At 36.0% G+C, this 6373-nt stretch overlaps 1 pseudogene; it reads right to left on the reverse strand.

Annotated features, from left to right (window-relative positions):
* Positions 1–260: 260 nt before the first annotated feature.
* LOC103108441 (synaptophysin-like protein 1) lies at positions 261–979 on the reverse strand (annotated as a pseudogene).
* Between the last annotated feature and the right edge of the window lie 5394 nt (positions 980–6373).

Consider the following 6373-nt stretch of genomic DNA (forward strand, 5'->3'; position numbering starts at 1 on the left):
GGCAGAAGTTGAAAAACAAGATCAGAAGAGAAAACACAAGCAGAAACAGAACTAGAATTGGCGTATTGCACCAAAGTAAAAGACTCTGGGGTTTGTCGGGGGTGTGGGGGAGAGGGGAATACAGGTCCAAAATGGATGATACCGGATCTAGTGGGGGTTGTATTGTTATATGGAAAACTAGAAAATGTTATGCATGTAGAAACTATTGTATTTACTGTTAAATGTAACACATTAATTCCCCAATAAAGAAATAAAAGAAATTATATTCCTATAGGAGGTGGCATGAGTCCTTGGTTATAGGAAGCAGTATTCAATGGACTGTGTAAGCTGGCCTCCTTATACACAAACCGTGCTTTTCCTCCCCCAAAATATCATGCTCAGGAAAGATCACAGATACATTTAGAGATACCATACTAATCACAGAGATAAAGTGACAAGGACTTGACTAGCACAGGGCTTAAGTTACTGGATGATTCTGTAACTGGTAGTTATTTTAATATCTGTAAGAGTTTTAGCACAGGCTGAAGTGCTCACCAACCACAAAAAAAAAAGTGGCAACAAGAATTACAGTGAAGTCAGCCATGGGAAGTTTCCGACTATCTAGATACAAGTTCATATAATAGACATAGAACAGAAGAGCAGCAGTGCAGTACAGAAAGATAAAGACTGCAAATGATACATAGAATTGTGCAGAAGAGTAATCTCCAATAAGGACATGCTAACCCCACACTACAGCACACACATTTAGTTCTGAAGGTGCATGAGATGATGCCTGATTCAACCTAAATGGATAACCAAAAGCAGCAGTAACTGTCTTATTTTCAGGATGTTTCGGACATGACACTAGAATTTCTGTTTTGCCCATATAGCCTCCTTAGGTAGCAAAAGGAAAGATAGAAGCAGCCCACTCAAGGACCTTGATGAGTCCCTGTGTCTCCTTGACTGGGTTGAGATTGAGCTGCAAGGAGGACGTCCTCTGCGGAAAGGAGGGAGAGACAGGATGGTGGGGAAGAGGTGGGGAAGGGTCTGTTTTTAAGACTGATTATTATAAAACCACTCTCTGACAATGACAAGAAATAAGGAAAAAATAACTAAATCTAATAACCAAGGAACAGTTTAAACAATTCAATTCATATCCAAGTCTCATGCAGGCATACTTTAATGGAAATATAAAACAAAAAGTATGCAGTAAAATGGATCTTTACAACTCAGCACAAAAGGAGAACAGCAAAGGAAGAATATTAAAATACTGTTTAAATAAAACACATTAGATTTGCTCTTCTTATTCTCCATGTTTTATGAATCAGCACTTTGTATTTTAATGGATAATGTTTGAACCATTCTTGAAATAACTTACCTTTGTGATAATAGATTATAAAATAAAATTAACTTTACTAAAATTTTCTGAAGAGACTAAATAAGCACCAAGATATGATTACTTTTTAATATATATATTAATTAGGATGTAACTAATGACATTTTAGTAATTAGTTAAAAATCTTTAAACTGTTGGCTCTGGACAGTGGCACATACAGTTGGGTGCACATATTACCATGTTCAAGGATATGGGTTCAAGACTCTGGTCCTCACCTAAGCTTTATGGTTGGAAAAGTGGAGTTGCAAGTGCTTGAGGTGTCTCTCCAATGAAAAGTAAGGGAAAAGTAGAGGAATAAAAGGATACTGGGCATGGTGGTTTCGTTGTGCAGGCACCAGCAATAATCACGGTGACAATAAAAAAATGAAAAATATAAACAAAGAAACCAAAATCTTTAGACTCTTATTCTCAGAATATTTAGAATTGAAAATGAGTACATCATAAATTTATTTAAATTATCTCTGATAACTATAATTGGGAAATAATTATTTTATTCCCTCTAAGTTTTGACACACTATTAAAATATAAATTGAATATCAGACTATATTACTAAATTTCATTTCTGTCTTTAGTAAAAAAAATAATAAAGAGGGAGTTGGGCGGTGGTGCAGTGGGTTAAGTGCATGTGGCGCAAATTCAAGCCCCCGGCTTCCCACCTGCTGGGGAGTTGCTTCACAGGCAGTGAAGCAGGTCTGCAGGTGTCTATCTTTCTCTTCCCCTCTGTGTCTTCCCCTCCTCTCTCCATTTCTATCTGTCCTAACAACGATGATATTAATAACAAAAACAATAAAAAACAACAAGGGGGAGTCGGGCTGTAGCGCAGCGGGTTAAGCGCAGGTGGCGCAAAGCACAAGGACCGGCATAAGGATCCCGGTTCGAACCACGGCTCCCCACCTGCAGGGGAGTCGCTTCACAGGCGGTGAAGCAGGTCTGCAGGTGTCTGTCTTTCTCTCCCCCTCTCTGTCTTCCCCTCCTCCATTTCTCTCTGTCCTATCCAACAACAACGACATCAATAATAACTACAACAATAAAACAACAAGGGCAACAAAAGGGAATACATAAATTAAATTAAATTTAAAAAGATTAAAAAAACAACAACAAGGGAAACAAAAGGGAAAAATTAAATAAGTATAAAATAATAATAATTACATTTCCAGATGATTAATTAAACTTTGCAAAAAAAAATTAAAAACAGAAAGCATAGTTAAGCTGGAAAATTTGACAGCCTTAAGAAATTACTTAAGGTTTTTACAAAAAAGTGTTTTAAAAATCACTCATGGGGTAGGAAAGATTTTTCTTTTTTTTAATATTTATTTATTTTGGAAGGAGAAAAAGAAATTGAGAGAAGAGGAGAGGATTAAGAGGGAGAGAGACAGGGAGATGGTCAGTACCACAGCAGGTTAAGCGCACATGCCTTGAAGCACAAGGACTGGCATAAGGATCCCGGTTCGAGCCCCTGGCTCCCTACCTTCAGGGGAGTCTCTTCACAGGCAGTGAAGCATGTCTGCAGGTGTCTATCTTTCTCTCCCCCTCTCTGTCTTCCCCTCCTCTCTCCATTTCTCTCTGTCCTATCTAACAATGACAACATCAATAACAACAACAATAATAACTACAACAACAATTTTAAAAAGGACAACAAAAGGGAACATAAATAAATTTTTTAAAAAAGAGGGAGAGAGACACCTACAACCCGGTTTCACTACTTGTGAGGCTCCCCCCTTCCCCACTCCCCAGGTCCTTGTGCATGGAACTGTGTATACTCCAAGAGGTACAACACCACCTTACTTTCACGAGAGATACCTGACAATATAAAGCACATACATTGGCATGTACAAAACACAGATTTGAGACCCATTTTGTAAATACCAATAGCATTGTATACTTTAAGACACTTGGGTTTGTAACTCTTTTCAATAGAAGTCTATTTTCCCAGTAATTAGAAAAAGGATTGATTGATGATATATTTGAATTATGAGTAGAGATTTTATAAAATATTAATAATTATTTACAAATTATGTTATCAATTTATTAGTGGATAGGTTTGTCTATACATTTTATAATAAATCAGTTTGTTTCATATTTCTGAGTATTTTCACATAGGACATGGGGATCCAGGCTAATTCAAGTTTCATTAAACAACATGACATATTTCTATGCATAACTAAACACAGTGTAACTGATATACTCTAGAAATAGACCAGACAATGATTGAAATCTGTATCTGATATGCTGTCTAAACTGAAGGTAATATTTTTATATTTATGCACCTTAATTATTACTTAATTTCTTATCTTTTTATTTTTGTGTTAGTGATTTAATACTGATTTACAAGATTGTAAGATAGTAGGAGTGTGATTCCATAGTTCCTACCACCAGAGTTCTTTGTCCCATTACCCTTTATTGGAAATTCCCCTATTGTTTACCCGTCTGGGAGTATGGACCGTAATTCTCTCTGGGGTGCTGAAGATGGGAGTTCTGACTTTTGTAATTGCTTCTCTGCTGGGCATGACCAACATCAGGTCAATATATACCCTCATCTTGTTTCTATCTTTCCCTAGTGGAATAGGGCTCTGGAGAGGTTAGGTTCCAGGAAGCACTGTTGAGATCATTTGCCCAGGGAAATCAGGATAGAATCAGTGGCATCTGCAACTCAATAGCAGAAATGAAGTAAGATAGGAAGCAGGGCAAATGTTTAATAAAGAGGAACCAGAAAGTAGGAATAGAGAGAATGAAAGTAGGGACATTAGGGTAGAAGGAAGCTAGGAAGTCCATTTTAGGAAAAGTTCCTAGTAGTATATGTCTTAATAATCTTTGCTTGAGTTTGACAGCTAATGTGGGGGTGAACTAGAAATATTGTCTGAGAAGATAATATCAGAGTCGAGAGGAGAACTAAAAAGCAGAATTAGGGCAAAGAGTTGCTCACAAACTTGAATAAGGTATATAAATGCAATTAGGAGTAGGATGTTGGCACACCTGGTTGAGTGCACATGTTACAATGTGCAAGGGCCCAGGCTCAAGCCTTCATTCCCCATCTACAGAGGGAAAGCTTCGAGAGTGGTGAGGCAGTGCTGCTGGTATCTCTCTGTCTCTCTCCATTTCTGTCTCCCCTTCCCTCTTGATTCCTGGCTGGCTCTATCCAATAAATAAATAAATAAAATTCATAAAAATTTTAAAATAAAACAATTTATAAATAAATTGATAATATAAATTAATAATTTATAATTATTAATAAGTTAATAATAAATAAATTTAGTTAACTGTTTAATACAATGATCTAACCTAGGCCCCGTATCTATTCATAGCACAGAAGCATGTACAACGGAGTCTCTGTCATACTGAACTCATAGTCCATAATAACAGTTAAGAACAATCTAGGTTGCACTAAGAAGATTAAAGTCTTCCTTTAGTGACAAAGTAGGATGACCCAGCTTCCCTTTGGAGATTGGGGTAGTCTCTACCATGCTAGTTCATAGTGAGGGTACAGTCTGGAAGAAGCCTACTAAAGGGCTTATAATGATGTTCACAACAGGTTTGACCAGTGATGGTAGAGAGAGAGATCTCAGAGATGTAGGTCCATGTTATCTATAGGGGAGTCCAACAGTTCCCTGTTTAGGGCCCCGGGTGATTGGGTGGCATGATAATGGCAAAAAAAGTCATCATTAAACGAGCCAGTCTCTTGCCCTTATTCAGCTTTTGTAGTCATTTCTTTACCTGACAAACTTCTCCCAGTTGTTCAAGTGTTGAGTGTCATTTGTTGTATTCAGACCAGTATAAATTTATGTTATCTGGCTTAAGTTGAAGTAAATAGACCTAGGGTTTTAGTGGGGTCTTAGTTAACCTCAAGTTTTTCTATGTTTATTTGTTTGATGATTCTAGCAAATGTTGTCATAGGGACAATAATTGCCCTTTACTTGATATGTAGTTTTTGGCAGTATAAATCTTGGCCAGTTGAATAGTATTTCTTCTATAGTTTATCAAGGGGTAAAATAGTGCTAATTTCTTATCTGTATTTGATTTATATATGCATATACTTATATAACTTACAATAGATAACTTGTATCTAATTATCATATTTGATGTATTCAAGTAATGCTTGTTGAACATCTTTTATATGTAAATGCCAAGCATACATACAAAAACTACTTCAAGTCAATATGCAGAAAGTTTTTCATACTATAAACTTCCAACTCATTTATACTTATCTCAGTTTTTAAATAAATTCACAGTTGGAAAATAGGACTGAAGTTAACCTACCTAATATGTTTGAACCACGTCACCAATATCTGCTGTGGAAGGAAACAAAACCAACAAAGTAAGGAAGAGTGAAATTTTTTCCTTGTTTTACTTTTTTTCCCAAAAGGTCACAGGGCTGATGAGTAAGACTAGCAAAAATGTGTGGACACGCACTTATGTTAGTACAACTTATGGGACTTTATAATTATGGAGTATTAACTTTATTTTCAGTTAAGATTTGAACCTGCAAAATTTCACCCCAATTAATAACTATTCCAGGTTCTGAGAAGTAGACTTCAATACCACTTCTATTTACTGGTACCTGACTATTACTTAACTTACTAAAAATTTGGCTATATCAATTCTTGTAACTCATTTGAAAATCATTGGAGACAATACCTTTTAGAGAAAGACTGAACATTTTCTAGAAGACATCAGACATTGTGCATTCATTTTTTTTCTGGATTCTTTACAAATTATGCCTAAACAATTTGGAAACTGCATAGAACTGCAATTTTAATAAATGAATGCCTGATTTTTTTCCAAGACTGAACACCTTTTGTATATGTGTGTAATTTACTTTTTGAGGAGAGTTAATAAAGCAGAGAAATGTGGTTTTGTATTGTGAGAGATAGTTAGGTCTTCTTTTCAAAGGAACATGAATAGAACAACCTTTTAGCACAAATATTCTTTTTATAAATTGTTATCTATGACCACCTGTGGCCAGTAGTTTTGTATTCTTTAGGTCAGCTCCTTACAGTGCTT

This window comes from Erinaceus europaeus, chromosome 1 (genome assembly GCF_950295315.1).
Source record: "Erinaceus europaeus chromosome 1, mEriEur2.1, whole genome shotgun sequence".
In the NCBI taxonomy this organism is placed as follows: domain Eukaryota; kingdom Metazoa; phylum Chordata; class Mammalia; order Eulipotyphla; family Erinaceidae; genus Erinaceus; species Erinaceus europaeus.